Source organism: Agelaius phoeniceus, chromosome 5 (assembly GCF_051311805.1).
Source record: "Agelaius phoeniceus isolate bAgePho1 chromosome 5, bAgePho1.hap1, whole genome shotgun sequence".
Classification (NCBI taxonomy): Eukaryota; Metazoa; Chordata; class Aves; order Passeriformes; family Icteridae; genus Agelaius; species Agelaius phoeniceus.
The window spans coordinates 68,999,933-69,017,234 of record NC_135269.1 but is presented as its reverse complement, the minus strand read 5'-3'; positions in this window follow the sequence as shown (position 1 = coordinate 69,017,234).

The window sequence follows — 17,302 nt, the reverse complement described above, 5'->3', positions numbered from 1 at the left end:
ATAGTCCTCTTTTTAAATCCTAGGACATGAGCACATGTTCTGCTTGAAAGTCACCTTGGGGTATCGTGACTCCTTCATTGCTTTCTCTCTACTCATCGACATAGTTTGAAGGAGGAAATAAATACTTTCTCCTTCCCATGCCCTGGATCTCACCCTCACCCAATAACTCAGAGTTTATGATAGTTTCATGGGAAATGGGAACTCTGAACCCCTGGGGCTGAGGAGGGCCCAGGACCCACCGTCCCGGTTCCTGCTTTAATCCTGGGGTTATTACAGGAGCAGAGGGCACTGTCACTGCTGCCTCCTCCCCTGGCAGCTGCATTTAAAAGAAGAAAGCAACTATGACTGCATTCTTGAAGGGTGTGATCTTGTGGGTGAGAGGTAGGTGTGTTCCCAGAATTTCTCCAGGATTGGGTCCCTCGGGGGACTCTGGTGCCACCTTGCCTTGCCGTGCTGGATCGCAGTGGGGCTGCCCAAGCCAAGCCAGGCACACAATGAACTGAGGCACTCCAGGGTGAGATGGTAGAAAGGAGGGGCTTGGGGATTGTGATTTTTTTTTTGGATGTTAAAATTTCCCCAAGTCTGTTCAGTCAGATATCATCAGCAAACACTGAGGTCCTTTTGGAAGGGCAACCTTCTGGAGCCCTTTAAAACCCAGAATTCCCCTTCCAGGATATGATCTTCTCTTCACTAACCATAAAGAGAAGCTACAGAGGTGCTTTATTGCAGGATCCTGATCACTTTAAATTGCATGTGGGCTTCAGTATAATAACTTTACTCTGAAAAGGGTAGATTTAGATTAAATGTAGAAAGGAAATTTTTTGTGAGTGGTGACACACTGGAGCAGCTTGCCAAGAGAAGATGTGGACGCCCCATCCCTGGAAGTGTTCTAGACCACGTTGGATGGGGCTTGAGCAACCAGGCTTAGTGGAAAGTGTTCCTGCCCATGGCAGGGATGTTGAAAGTGGATGATCTTTGAGGTCCCTTCCAGCCCAAACTATTCTATATGCTTGGACTTAAGTATGTGGGCTTAAGCATTTGGCTTAGGTATGTGCTTAAGTGATGTGCCTCAGGTAGGTTAAAGACAGGTCACTGGGAGCTGCCTCTCAGTGTACTGGTTATTACTTTTAATTGTTTTCCTCTGTTACTCCCTGTGAAACAAAAACAATTCAGTAAAAATGGTTCCCTGGGTGTGCTAAGGTGACATGGGACATTAATCTGGAAAAGAAGGCCATGTCTCCACTGAGATCATACAGGATCCTTTTTGTCTCACCTAACGCGATTTCCCAGTTTACAAGATGGAAATAGCTCTCCTGTGACTGAAGGCGTCTTTCACACACTGTTTCTTTAAATTATCATTTGCAATCCCTCAAAGAGAAAGAGGCAAAGGAAACTGGGTGGGAATTAGTTGCTCCTTCACGTACATTGCACTAGTTACTGTGTGGGAGGATCATTATTTCTAATGATGATGGATGGTTCCTATATGAAAGGGTTTTTTGCCTGTGTTGCTCCCCATGTTGGAGCAAGAAAGGGTTACTATTTTAATGAGAGAAGTTGAAATACAATTTATTGAGAGGGATGAAAAAGAAAAAACCATAAAAGCTGAATCAAAACAAATGGAATGCTTTACCTGATCACTTTTATGGCGTTGCTGCTTTCATAAGGTGTACACACACACACACACACACACACACACACACACACACAGAGAGTCTGCCACTGAGCTCTGACTTCAGCTCTTCTCTGCAACCTCTTTTTCCCCTCGTTTCCTCAGAAGACAGTTTTCTCCAAATAAATGTTTCCAATGCCCTCTTTTACTCAAAACACAAAGAGGGGAAAATGTGACTACAAAAAGCTTATATGCTGACAATTTGTTCTTTTTTAGCAGCCCCCGACAGAGCCCGTCTCCACTGCGTAAGGACAGAAACCCGACACCTTATCACACCGGTGTGCCACTATTACTCGGAGCCCTGAAGGTGCTACCCAAAACAATGGCAAAAAAAAAATCTGCTTAACGGGGACCCTCATACAAACACAGCATAAAAGCATCTGTTTATTCCAATCCATACTCATCTGATTAAACTGAGGAGTTGTCATGAAGATAGGTAGATAGATTGATAATATCTTTTTTTTTTTTTTTAATAATTGCAGCCTTCAAACTGAACATATTTTGACAGTGGAGTATATTAAAAGCCATTAAAACAGCTGTTTTGCTGTAGGGAATATTACTTGTGGGTTGAATGCAGAGATATGTGTAGGTATTTATTCAGTAATCAATCATAGGGAGGAAAGACCTCGAATTTCAGTTGGAAGTTTTTATTTTTATCCTTTTCCTTACTACTGGTCTTTAAACCTGCTCTGAGGAAAGCTATACATGCCCGGCTGGTGCTCATCAAAAGCAAGCAATCACAGCTAAATCAGCATGCAAAATGCCACTCAACCTTGGGCCTTTATTAAAATTTGCTGGGACTCAATTTGAGATAGCGATCGTTCTTATTAAAAAGCAAAATGTAAGATAGTTTTTTTATATAAATCTCTGGATGGAATGGAATTGTTAATCAGCATAGGCTGATGTGATTTCTCTGTTGCAAATCCTGCCGAGGGCTCAGAAGTGGCACATTACCATAATTCCTAGGCTAGAGCTGGCAGCTTGAAAAAGACCTGCAAGAATCTTTAAAATGCTTAAGCAAAGCTGTAAGTCACAGCAAACAACACACACTGGAGATGGTTACCACAGGTTCGTCGTGTTATATAACAAAGTTTCTTCCTTCAGTCTCTTTGCTCTTACCACAATTTGCTGTTTCGTTGGGTAATTGTTTATGTTTTCTCAAGAAAAAGGACAACAACAAAAAAAATTCTAAATCTAACCCAAGCTCTGTTATTTCCTCTAAAACCCAACATATTTTTGTACAAATGCCTTTGCTGTATTATGAATTTGATACGTGGCATCACTCGACTAAGTACATATATACATATGTATTTTTACCTTTAAACTAGCACCAATTATTTCAGCATCAGTTTATCACCTTTTTATTCCCTCAGTCCTTTCCTGCTCTTATGCTGGTGCATTTCAGCCCTGAGGTATCTGCAGGACAGCAGTAAACATATCTCCATGACTATTTTATAAATTACTTTTAAAATATTGTTGAGCTATTTGTTATCCCAGGCACTAATAAAATTGAGCTACTATTATAATTAATAAAGGACAATTATTTTGTATAATTGAAAATATGATGCCAATCACTGCAAATAGAAAACTCCACAGCTGAACTCTGCATGACCAGTACAATTATATTTTATCTTTAATATTATTACAACATTCAAAGTCTGCTGTTGTGCCAATATTAGACACTGCACAAATGTACAACACAGAACTGTTTTTCTACAATTGTTTTATTCCATCTGCAAATATAAAGAACAAGGGATAATAAGCAGTAAAGCGTGGTCCATACAAATGTCACAATAGCTCAGTGGGCAACACATTGTGGAGGCTATGGCATCAATAAGAAATATTTTTATTGACTCATATGCTTTTGGCTCAAGATCCAAGACTGGCAGTTGGCTGCTTTCTTCTGGTCTTTAATCAGGAAAACAAAAGAGAGAAAGGAAACAAAGAATCTTTTAATGAGGTATTTATACCTTGATATTGCTGGTCCAAATCTTGTCCAGGCTAGTAATGGACAAAAATAATTTTTGGTTTTTTTTTTTTTTTTTTTGGTTGGGGTATGGGAAATAAAGATGTTGCTCATAGTCTAGTTTTCATGGGAGATGTGTCCACCAAAGAAAAGTATCTCCTCCCAGAACTTTGTTGAGGTGTTCTGTGTTAAGACACTGAAAATTCATTGCACAAAGGGTGAGCTACCTGTTGACCTATGGGACAGCCTTTGCAAACTGATGCATATGGAAGGAGAAAACTTGTTCTGATGTTCATTCTTCTGTACCTGCCTTGAAGATTGTGAGAACAAATGGGTCATAGATTGCTGCCTGATAGTCATGAGCAAATTTTAATTCCAGCATGCAGGCACTCCCTTTGGAAGGGAAATAGAGGCTCAATTGCACATGGAGAGACAGAATTGCAACCTTGCAAAAATCAGAGACTTTGTTTCGAGAGCCAAACAAAATTGAATATGTTCCCCCCACACATACATACACTATCATCAAATATTATCAATTTAATTGCTCGGCTTCTGCAGCTGTGAGCACAATATATCAGCTTGACGGGAATGGAATTCGTAATTCTGTAAGACACGTTCGAAAGTAAAATATTGAGCTAAATTTTCAGCTAATGAGAATCAGCATAGTTCCACTAACCTCAGATAAGCTACTGAGCAAGCAGGAATCGTTCGAGTTCCTCTGACTTAGTTGGAATGCCTTCACTCAATTCAGCAGAGGAATATAAATTTACTCCAAGAATTTTTGTTTCTGCACCTTTTTTGGGGATCTGATATATCCAGTGTTAGGAACGAGCCAGCACGATCTGATACACCCCAGCAGATCTTCTCCAAACATCAGCGGCTCTGGCGGGGAGCTGTGCTGGCAAACTCGCTGTCACGGGGTGCTGCCGATGCTTAAAATCTACACTGCTTACGGGGGCCACAGGAGAAGTTAATGGAAGAGAAACCTATTTAAAGTTGTTAAATATAAGGACGTGATCTCTGACTCAGAAACTCTCGATCTGCAAATTTCTGGCATATTTGGGATGTGCCATCATGTGCCTGCACTTTTCTTATGTTCTGTGCGTGTTCAGTTTTGGCATTTATTAAAACAGGATCCTAATTTGAGAGGACCTTTGCTCTGGACAAATATTGCTGATTTTAAGTTCCCAAAAAATGAATTATGGACTAGAACTTTTTTTCTTCCTTGTCAGGGATTTTGCTTCCTTTTCCCTCACTCTAGCACAGAGTTTCCCCATTGTTTGGAGCATTTAAATAAAAAAAAGAGATAGTTAAGACAATAAAAAGAAGAACACAAACTTCACATACCCATTTTTAGCTGTTCTAGGAACAAGATGAGAATGGGAATATTTACCCTTGGTAAATGTCCCACTCCATACCATCCTACCACCTCACAGAATTTAGTAATGGCAATTTTATGAATTAGGGAGAACATTTGTCTTCTATGCTTTAGTCAAATTATTATCTCTAAAGATGAAGTCTCAATTGTCTATAACTCATATAGATATGCACACATAGATATGTTTACGTATATAGGTATATGTATATATACTTATATGTATTTATATTACTAGAAAAATGAATTATTTTATCTCAGAGGTAGCAATTTGTGCCTGCACAAAGGAGATGAAGATAATAGCACCTTTCCCTTGTTTTTCTGGGCCATTACTGGTTTATTTAGGTGCAAATCCATGGAGAATTGGGCCTTTTGCATTTAATTCTGTGTGTTTCCCAACTATTGCCATGTGACCTATTTGAATGAAAGTATAGCATTCTTGAAGGGTTATGTAAATGTAGACGTTAGTGAATAAACAGATGGTTTTTAATGAAAAACATCTCTCCATGAGCTGTGTCACACTGATTTGATTCTTTATTTATAGTATCAGATCTTTGATGTAATGGAAAAATGAGTAGAGCTGAGTTTACAAAGCCCAAGTTCGAGTGGACATCCTTTAGAAAGGTAGGAAAATTGACATTGCATCAACTAGTGGTAGGTGAACTAGCACAGCCGATTTTTTATTGCCAGTGCTTGAGAACAAAAAGATGCGGATTCTGATCCAAGGATCTTTGGCTGCCCAGCAGATCTGTTTTCCGGGCATCAGAAATGCCCCGACAGATCGAGGAAAACAGCCTCATTTTTCAATTTGAAACAGCAATCAGATTGGAAGAGACAGAAATTATCTCTCAGGAAAAGAAAAAAAAAATAAGGAAAAAAACCAAAACAAAACAAAAGCCAAAGGAACAATCTAAAAACCCCCCAAACTAAAAACTTAAAGAGATATTTTGTTTATTTCTATTTGCATCAAGTCAAAATGGAACAGGAGTTTAGATGCCTGTGCCACATTTATTTATTTTTTTGAATGACTGGATTTTTTAGAATCAGGTTACGCAGCTGGACTTCACATTGCATTTGCTGCGGCTGCTTCATCAGAAATGCTGGTAGTATTTGTCAGCCTGGAAGTGTCTTGAGGCTGCTTCTGAGAGATACAAGGAGGCAACTGATAAGGAGAGCATCAGAAGGGCAGTTAATTGCCTCCAGTCTCTCGGTGCCGGGGAATATTTAAAATCTATGGGATTAAAGGCAGATTAAAAACTGTGGAAGCAGGAGCCCAATAGCGCTGAAAGATCATAATCAGCAAGGGTAATGGCAGAGCAAAAATGAATGTGGCAAATAAAATGACAGATAGGAAATTCAGATCCGCTTCTAATGCTCGAAGTTCCATCTTGTAAGCACAATTCATCTACGTGTAAATCATTTTTTGGCTTCAAGCTTATCAGCCAATCGGTGAATTAAAAATGCTCTTTCCTTGGAGGATTAAAGAGGTTGATTGAAGTCAGTGTGAAAACTGGCTAATAAGTCTGGAAATGTCAGGAGGGTGCTTCATAGGAACTCAGTGTACTTTTTCTATCAGGGCTATGAAACAGGAAGTTTGAAAAGCTCTGTAGTTCTGTTACTTTGAGAAATGCTTTTGTGTTTTTTTTTTTCTTTCTCCCTCCTGTGTGTCAGAGTGTCATGCAGAAATATTTTAATTTGCAAGATGAATGGCGATAGATGCAAATGTTGAAAAATGAGATTGGGTGAATTCACTAAAATATGCAGAGAAGTAAGAGAAATTTTGTTTCAGAAAGCACAGTGAATGCATATCACGGCCATGGGAAGTTCTAGGTTCCAGGCCGTGAACTGCTTAGACATGTCCCACCTTGGAGAGGATGTTTAAACTTTTGCTTCTTTTCCATGCCTAAAAATCTAGCGTAGGTGGTGAGGCCAGGGATTGTGTTAAGGCAGCCTCTCTGCTAAACAGGAGCTTCCAGGGCATCTCCTGACACTGTGCATATACAAAAACATACACTCCCATATGATATGAAAGCTTTCTATCAGTGTTGTTAAAAACTGAACAAGTTTTTCAGAGCTTTACATGCAAGAACTGTACTGTTAGTGTTTCCACAGGCAATATTTCCATCTGCAATGCCCACACTGGTAAATGCAAATACACTTCCATGAGTATATTTGGAGATTTGGACCACAGTTGTCTGAAATGATTCCTCATATTTATTTGTGGACTAATATTCTTTGTTTCAGCCCAAAATAACAAAGGGGTTCAAAAATGACCCCGAACAAGAGAATTTTCTGGAGGGAAAGCTGTTACCTGGGTATACCAGTTTCTCTGCTCCTAGGCTCACATCAGAAAGAAATCAAGGGACAAGTTCGTGGGAGAACCCACTGATTAATCCTATATTTCATTAGAATAGGGAGAATTAGCCCTTGGCGTTGTTAGAGCTGTGAAAGACAGCAAATGAATAAGGATGCAAATGGGGTAAGAAAGAAATTGATCGTCAGCTTCTCAAGTACTGAGACTAAAGAATTCTCCATCTCACTTTCACCTCCTGCTCCACATAGGAAACTGGTGTCCTACACAATAGGAATGCAGCAATGTCCTTTCTCACCCACCCCATAAGCCAGGTATGGCTGGTTGGCCCAGTCAGTTGGTGGTCAGTTACTGGGAGATCCATGCTTTGGCAGCAGCTTTCGCTGGGCTCCTACATTTTGCCCCAAGTACATGACCCATTTCATGGTCCCAGCAGGACCAGATGTTCCCAGAATGTCCTTTCTCTCTCTCCCATGTGATTCCAGGGAATATCAACCCACACAAAATTTAAAAGGTATGAAAAAAAAAATTGCTGTAAGGAAATCTTGATTATGATTAGGTTACATGGCCTAGAAAATGTAAAAAACAACATGAATGGATCTTTACCTGCTTCTAGTCTCTAACGCTGTTCACTACATCCCCTCCTTGTGTTTGGAACACCAAACTGGCGAGCTCCCCCGTATTTTCATGCATTGTTTTGTTCACAACCACCACCAAAAAAAACAACAAAGATGCCCACAGATTCAAAAATGTTATCTCACAGCTCTCTGCAGCTCCCTGATTCCCGACTCTTTGATACAGGCACCTCCGGTGAGGAGAAGCGATGGAGACACTGGATTCCTCTCCCCGCTGTGAGATGCAGTTCTGCTCTTTTTTGCCCTATGACTGATTTTCATATGAAAGGCTCAAACTAGAGCAACTCTAACCCAGAGCCCAAGCTGGCCAGCTGAGAGCATAACCACGAGGCTGTAAGTGGTGGTCTGTGTGCGTCTGGGTTCCGGGAGGTTCCTTTGATCTCCCCGTGCCCCCCGGAATGCACTTCTGTGCAGCTTCAAGGAGAAGAGACGGCTGAACATCCTATCTCCCCAATCTCAACCTCATTTTACCCCCGTTGGTTTGGGCCCTCTCTTGGGAGGTGGGAAATGTGGTTTGGATCCCTCCAGGCTGAAGAAAGCACTGAAGCCAGATTTCTCACTTCATGGGCCAGCGATTTTGCTAACTCGTCTCCTGATAAAAAAAAAAAAAAAGGTGTGTGCACCCCTGTCTTGGTCCGTGTTTAAAAAGAGTGAGCAAAGCTCAGCTCTGAGTGCTTCCAGATGTCTCCCCTCGGGAGTGGGCTCGGCCCTCTGGAACCTAAGTGGAGGGAGATATTTTACTTTGCAGACCTGATTCATGTACTTTAGGACGGGTTGGAGTTTGGGCACACCCTTTGTGCTCAGCATTTCCAAATTGGCTTGCTTTCCGTGGCTTCCGATGGAGTCTCGCCCCAGGGCTGCTCCCTGTTGTGGCAGACTTCCTAGTTTTAAGCCTCCAGGCTTGGGGCTGCAGCAGGACCAGGGAGGAGGTGTAAGGGAAGGCTCCACTCTCTGAGATACCTAACACTCCCTTTGCATCAGGCAGGGAGAGCCCAGGAGCCTAATGCTGTGCTTTGGGCTTCTGCTTCAGGGCCAGACACAAAAAAAATTAGCACTTAAATCCTTTGCTTGGATCTGGTGTTTGGGTTTTTAATTTGTGAGAATGAATTGTGTACAGTTTCCTCTGACTACTGGAGCTAGATTAATGAAGATATTTAGACTTCTTAAAGTGGAGAGGAGAGCTTGGAAAGCTTTCCAAAATCTCATAGATGTAGGCACTCATTCCTTGATCTTCAACAGTACTGAGATAGCAGGACTTTAGATAACTCATTACCTCTCTGCACTCACTTCTGCAAACTCCACCGGGAGCCTGTGTAGAGCTGAAGGCACTCAAGTACCTTGTGAATGTGATCCTCAGTGTCCCTGGCCACATCTCCTCAGTGCATTTTGTGTAAAGCCTCAAGTTTACACCTTACTCAGCCAAATTGTGCTTTATGTCCGAGCCTGTGTTAACCCTGTTCACACCCACTCTGGTTTTGGGTGTGAACCCTACCATGAGTGACCTGCACAATGCCTGATATGACCATGCAGGCATCTTGTATGGCCTAGGGATGGCATCTGTCATCTTGAGCTTCTTTTGAACAGTTTTGGGTCTGCCGCCCATAAGAGTAGATAAGAGTTTCTGATACTGGGTTGCTTGGCAATCTCTGTTCAGTGTGAATGTCCATGGCTGGACTATGGGCTTCTTACTGGCAGAAGACCCTTAAAAAGACATGATTTCTTCAAATATTTCAGCAATTTCAGTTTGTAGCTGGCCTGTATCATAGCTATGCAGGCAAAACACTGTCTCTGTTCCCAGGGCTGTGGCCAAACATCTGTTTAGACCAGTGCTTGTTCTGGGCTGCTTCTGCATCTGCAAAAACACAGATGCCCACAAAGGCATCAGAATTTTGCTTTCCTCCATACCCTGGAATCCCTGCACAGCATCATGTCACTGCTGTTTACAGGGGACTCAAGCCACACAGATAGAACGTGACTGTGGAAGAGAGAGTTGAGGGTTGATGGGCAGGAGGAATCTTGCAGAAATGGTTGAGAGCTGTGAGGAAAGAGAGATGGTCTCAGTGTAATTAGCTAATTAGTATGAGGTTGAATTCTTCCTTCAGATGCTCACAGACACATCAGTACACCTCTTAAAAAAGATCATTTGTCTAGCAACATCAGAGACAGTAAAGAGGTAGGAGTCCTTCCCTAAATCTACACATGGAAGAGAAAACGTGGTGTTTCTTGCAGCAGTCTTCTCCACCAGGACACCTACTGAGTTTTTAATGGTGTATCCCATGAAGGAGACCAAATTAGAAATAATAAGGACTGCCAAGGTGGAGATAAGTAGCTTAGGTGTGATGTGACAAAAGCAGAGAAAGGACGCACAGAGTAGAGTTATATGGCAAAACAGCAAACAAAGGAACAGGTCTTTGCAGCTGGGTTTGGGGATGAGAGATGGGGTAGAAATGCATGCTTGGGAGAGCCTTTTCAAATCTTTGCATGGCAGATCTCAGCTCCTGAGAGTTAGGATCAAAGCAGCGAAGGTCTACTTCACTACACAAAAATCGTCCTTAACAGCAAAGTCTTGTAGTCTTTGGAGAGAGTGAAAATAAAAGTCTTTAATTGTGGGTGATAGAGTAAATAATCCCAACTTACCACTGCCTGCAAGTGCACACAAACATCTACTCCTTCAGCAAACATCTATAGCTTAAACTAGAGGTAACTTGACTTGTACCATGAGAAGTAAGCTAGAGGTACCTCAGGGTTATCTCAGGCTACCGGTCACCTTAAAATAAGCTGAGCTCTAAAAGGTATAAATAATAATAATAATAATAATAATAATAATAATAATAATAATAATAATTGCAACTCCCTGGATGCAGCTGGACTTACGTGTCAGGAGTCATCCTTAATAATGGTGTGCATTCATTAAATTATTATCTAATAACAGTGATTTTCCATACACCTATTTAAGTAGGTAATCACAAACCCCAGAAATCTGAGGTTTTCAAGCCCACCTGACAAACAGGAACTCCTCACTCTTTATCTTTGTAATCACAGCTCCACAATCAGCTCTCTGGGGCTGGATTTTCAAAGAGGAATACTGGCCTCTGGAAAACTAGAAGGACTTCTGTTGGATTGATAGTCAGGCTGATGTTATTCCAACCAGGGAATACTCACAGGGTAGAAATCCACCTGTGAGTGCCATGAAAGTGTATTGAGAGCAAAATTTGAAAAGTAACTTGTATTTTATGTCCTGCTGTTATGAGAAGGAGATAAGCTAATGTAGCTTTCAGTGACCTGTACATGTCTGTGAGCTTCCTGGGGTTTGGTGGGCAGGCTGGCACAGTGTTTCACAGGTTACTCAGTGAGAAGGGTTGATAAATGCTTCAGAAACAAATGCTGAGTGCCACAACCCTCAGATTAATTGATTAACTGCTGCTGGCTTTTCTGTAAACATGGGGCTGGCTACTACCTTTATATTTTATATTTTTTCTACAATAACCCAGACAATGTGGCATGAAGGTGACAATCTGGAACAAAGACAGCAACGAACTTTTGGGGAAAGTGCTGTGACAGGTGAAATCTCTACACTTCCCTGCTGTTTAGCTTTCCCTCCCTCCTCTTTATGCTTTCCTCTTCACCATGGGGAGATGCTCTTCTTCTGAGCTCTGGGTTTGTATTTCAGCCACCATTCATCTCCCTGAAGAGAATAAGCTGCAGTGGGGCTGATTGCAGCAGCAAAACCCATAAAGAGATTCCCCTTCTCCTCCTCTTGTGAGGGCTTTCCTCACTCAGCCTGTCCCAGGGGGGTTGAACGCCTTCTGCAGCCTCACTCTTGAGACATTAAGACCTTGAAATTTGAAAGAGGAGTGGTGTAGTCTGGAGAAAAATGGACCTGTGTTCTAACCCATGCAGCTTGTGATACGCACATTGTCGGGCGATAACAAAGGATTTACATAGGATTTACATTTTTCTTAGGGGACGTTGAGTGGAAAGGGAGCAATCAGTAGCAATGACAGATGAATCCATTTGGCGGCAAAGGCTGCCTCTTTCACACAAATAACAGGCTTTTTCTTAATCTACAATTTGTCACTGTTTATTCGGCAATGCAAGCCTTTAAATTGCCCCGCGGCATCCTGGGTTTGTGCTTCCTGGGACGTACGGGAGGAGTTTGGGGGAGTTAGAGGGCATTTGTGCCTTTGGTATAAACCCAGAAACCTGAAGGAGGCTCCACAGAGTTCAGACAGTTTTTTCTGGGTGAGAACATAGGTGGAATGTGATCTGATCTGTCATCATTCAGTCACGGACACGGTGGGGGAGGAAACAGTCTGGCTCCCCCCAGCAGTGGGCAGGCTGGCATTGGTGCTGCTGAGCACTTGCTTTGCTGGGACTGATGCTGAAGGGGATTCACAGCTTTTTGTCTTCTCAGCTCCTGTTCAGGTCTCAACATGAGAACTCTGAAAATCTGTCAAGTCACCTGCTGCTCCGGGGAGGCAGGGAGGACAAGAGAGGAACTCCAAGCCTACAGCTCCCCATTAAATTTTACCCACCATATTTACTCCCAGTTTGTCCCCTGGTGATTAGGCTGCTTTCATCCTGGCTTCTGTTTCCTCCTTCAAATATTATTTCTGCTCCAGGCATTTGTAGTCTCTATTGCTAGAGAGTGCTGATCCAACTTATATCTGTAAAGGAGTGTTTGGGAATAGTGATTCCTTCCTGGGAAATCTCCACAATTTTTCCAGAGCAGTGTGTTCCTGCTGAACACAGTGGATCTAATGCTATATAGCTCAGGATGTCTATATTGTTTGCCCCAGAGTCAAATGCAAAAAAATCTCTACTCAAGTAATGAAATCAGTATAAGAGTATAATAATTCTATTTTAATGACCACTGCTTGATTTTTGCCTCTACCTTCTCCCCTGCCAGCTTGATTATACAATTCTGTTTTGGGGTGTCTCTGGGAGTTGACAAATATTATTCAGGAGATAGTGCCTAACAAATAAACTGAGTTGTGCATCCCTATGGAAGCTGATATTTATTCTGAGCAAGCAACAAGCTTCAATGTAGTTCAGGTTGGGTGGCCAAGCATTCAGAAAGCAAGAAATGCAATATTAAGGTTGGGAAGTCATACACTTCAGAGAATCATGGAGTGGTTTGGCTTGGAAGGAACCTTAGAGATCATCTGACCTTCTGCCATGGACAGGAACACCTTCCACTACACCAGGATGCTCAAAGCCCCATCCCTATAGATGCATCTGTACAGGATTAGATAAACTTTCTTCTACTTCTTTCGAAATTAGAAAAATTTCAGTGAATGTAGTATATATTTCAGAGTAATGAGAAATGAAAATTCCCTTCAGAGCAAAACTTAATTCTGGAATAAAAATAACCTTTTAATGTATAAGTAAGGAGGTAACTCAGTTGCAAACTTAGTAGTAACCCCAGTAGTTGTCGATGTCTGCAGTGGGCTTCAGATCCTCCTCCTACCCAGTGCCTTGGTCAGAACATACACCAGTCAGTGAAGAGGATATAGTTATACCATGACAGTGGTTAACTAATCTATATAAAAATAAAAATGTCATTAGCTTCATCAAAAGTTGCACCTGGAAAAGATGAACCTGGAAATGATGGTCCATTTTTTCTATCGTTACTTTTTGGTTATAGGTGAAGTTTCCTGATATTCCTTGGACATTTTAGGTTAAATGTCCTGTTAATTTCATTCCACAGAGTCTTTTCTCTGTGTAGCCAAAAGTTGAAGGAGAAATAAGAGTAGGATACATCTGGTCCATGAGAGGTTGCTCAGCTACTGGCATTTTTGTGCAGGAAATGGGAAACTCAGCTTCAGTATTTCTTTTTTCTTAGAGTGTCTATACTATTGGGTGAGAAGAAGAGTGAATATATTTTATCCTTCTTGTCTAAAAAGTCTTATTTCATGTGAATATGCAGTCACAGAAAACCCACAGACAAAGTGCTAACCAGCACCCTCAGGAATTAGTCCACTTGCTTTATGCATTGAAAAAATATGAAATTATTTTGAGATTGGAAGAGATCCAAGGGGAAGAATGAAAGGCAGCAGGCTCCCATAGCACTCCCCAGGGAGGTGAGTAGGATATTTGGTGAGGAGGCAGCTGAATCAGGAAGAAAGTTGATTTGAGCAGATGTTTCCCAACCAGCTGCTGAGTGGTCTAGCCTCTGGGCTGAAGGGTATCTGAGGGCAGCGGGATCTGGCAGGCTCTGGAGCCCTTCCACCTGGCAGGCAATAATTCAGAGCTCACACAAAGGGCCAGGGTGAGTCACTAGTCTGCTGATTAGGCTGCTCTCCTGGGAGGGAGGCACCTGGATCCCAGACCCAGGTAAGGGCTGCAAAGTGGAACAGCATCAACTGGGAGGGATTGGAAATTCTTAATGCTGGCTGGTGAGGAGGCTCTTTGTGAGTGGGAGGCATGAGTTTGAATCCACTTGGAGAGGGCAGAGAGTTCATTGCAGGTCTCCTAAAACCTAAAGGAAAGGTCCTGCCTTAAAGTTTGTTTTCTTAAAAGTGATGGGTTTTGATTCTGCAGAATTCTTCACTACTTTCTGGGGGACTTTTTTTTTTTTCTTCAACAGCTATAAGGCTCTTTTACCTGCAGAATAGATAATTATTCACATTCTCCTGTCTGGCAATATCCTACCATGCCCTGGAAAGTGCCAAGAACATGTTTGTATGTGCAGGAGGTGACATGGTCTCTGAGAATGGTCTGATGGACTGTGAGCCAGGCATGGCCACAAAAATGTTTAATGCATCTGGCAGAACTTGTAGATATGAGAAGTGAACGAGTAATTTTTATATCTTGGGAAAGTCTCCAATATTTTATCTTGAATGGATATGTTCGTTGTAAGCAGTAGAGATTTAGAGTCCTAGGGGTAGATTAATCTTCATTTACACCAGGTTAAAGCTGAAGATGGTTCAATTCAAACCCAGAGTGTTATTCTGAATTTACTCTTCCACAAAAGAGATAAGAAAAATGGTCAAAATTATTTATTTGTATTATAAAATGTGTAAAGGGGAGTCTCCCTGCCTTTACCAGAAGTGATCTGAAAGATCCTATCTGGTCTACCTCTGTCAGCTTGGCATCTTTGCAGTAGTCAGTGGTTGCACAAAACTGGCCAATTTTTCCATATATAGGGTTGCTAAATTACCCTTTCTGGTTTGGTTTTATTACCCCCTTGGAGCAATGATCTCACCCATCTGTGTTGTGTTGCTCTTCGGGAGTGGCAGGGGTGGAGTGGGGTGGGATGAGCAAAGCCCTGAGCTTTTTCCAGAGTTCCCTGCATATGCAGAACATTTCATTGTCTTCTCTAACACGCCCTCACCTTTCACACAGACTGGAATTTGACACACCGGGTTAGAGAAAGAAAGCAAGGGGGAAAAAAAGCAAAAAAAAAAAAAGCACAACACAAGAAAAAACCCAACAAACAAGATCTTATCGTGCAAAATATCCATCCACCCTCCTGATAAAAAAAAAAAGCCTCAGGTTAGGAAAATAAAAAAATGACTCTAATGAACACTCAAAATTAACATGCAAATACATCCATGGTTCCTGGCAGAGACGGAAAGACGGAGCATAGCCCTCCTCCAAAGAGGCAGTTTTGAGACTTCTTGCAAAAGGGAAGTTTTATCCCAATTGTAGTTGTTGTTGCATTGTCTTGAGAAGGTTTTCTTCTCTGTTGAGGAAAGCTCTCCTTCTTCCCTCACCCCACCCCATACCCCACATTCATTTCACCAGGTGGCATGACGAAACCCTCCAGATCAAGGCAGGTTTCATCAACAAGGCTTCATGCCATGCCACCCATCATTCATCCCAGCCTGCTGTGGCTTTCTCCCAACAAGCAGCACCTCTTGCAAAACCAGCCCCTGTCTCACACTCCTTCCTAACTCGTGTTCCTGAGCAGCAACAATAGAAGAGCATGAATCACTAACAGAGCGTACAGACCTTCGCTCCACTCCGGCCAGTTTGTGTCATTGCCTTAATGTTAATTACACACCATAATGTGTGCATTTAATTTCCGTGGTGTTTCAATTAAATTAATCAGGCAATTAAAATTAATTAAAATTACAGAAATCACCTGCAGAAGTGCTTGAAACGTGGGGGAGGGGAAGGGAGGGGTTGGGAGGGAGCTGGGAACGTAGATGGCTGTGTTTTCACAGACCTTCCTTCCCTTGATTAATTTTGGGGATAGACTCTTTCAGAGCAGGTTATTTAAGGATTTAAAAACTGTTCCAAGGCCCATTGAAGCCAATGGAAATCTTTCTATTGGCAGTGATAGGCTTGGGACCAGGCCACTAGCCTCAAGTGCTCAGGATGGAGATTCAAGGGGTAGGTGATGAAAGTCCTGATGCTGAGCAGATATTCCTCAACACCTTCAGGGAACAAGGCCAAAGGCCTTGAAGTACCAAATCAGGGTCAGATTTTGAAAGGCAGGTTAAAGATGAGGATGATGTCCGTGGGAGTTAAATGCATCAGTCCTTCCAAGGATCTGGGCTGGAGAGGTATTCTAAGAAATTTAAACAGGTTTGAAGTGTCAAAGGATTTTTAAAACATGACTAAATGTATTCTACCCTGAGGTCTCACTGAGTTCCGCAGTCAGTGAGAGGGGGTCTTAAATTCACAAAGGTGCTTTATGACTCCCAAATTCTTGAGCGAGTTACGAAGCTTGTCCAGCAGTTCCCTTCCATTAGACATGGATTAGTGCATTCAATTGCTTCCCAGAGGGGTTGTTTCCAGCTCTGTGGAAGAGTTTGAAGACACCATGTCAACCTGGACAGTTCTCTTACTGCTTATGCCTTTTTTACCAAGCAGGCACAGCCCCATGCTCATCTTTTGGCCAACCTGCAATTTTTTTTACCCGGCATGGAAAGTTCAGCACTTTTAGCTTTGAACAACTACTTCCTCCACAACATCCTACCAATCAACCCCTGCCCAACTAGTTCCTGGGTCTGGGAGACAGGTTGGTTCCTTCCTTGCTTTCCTGGAAAGACTTTGCCTGGCACACTCCTGCCTTAGCCTGTGAGTCACCCATGCTTCGCTCCCATTCTTCGCCCCACAAGTTGGGGATGTTTATACCATGAAGCTCATGCAGGTATCCCCAAGCTGCCTTTAAATTAATCCTCTGGAGTGCCATGGTTAGGATTGCTGTAGTTTCAGGGAACACAGTGTGTGGGCTGAAAAACCAGGGGATGAAGCAAAGTAAATGCTCATAATTAGGATGAGTTGCTCTGCGCTGCACTGGTCACTGGAACCTGAGCTGGCTGTTTAAAGACATAACTGCTTTTTTCCACATTATAATTTCACTCACACTGCTAGATAATCCCTCAGAGTTCCA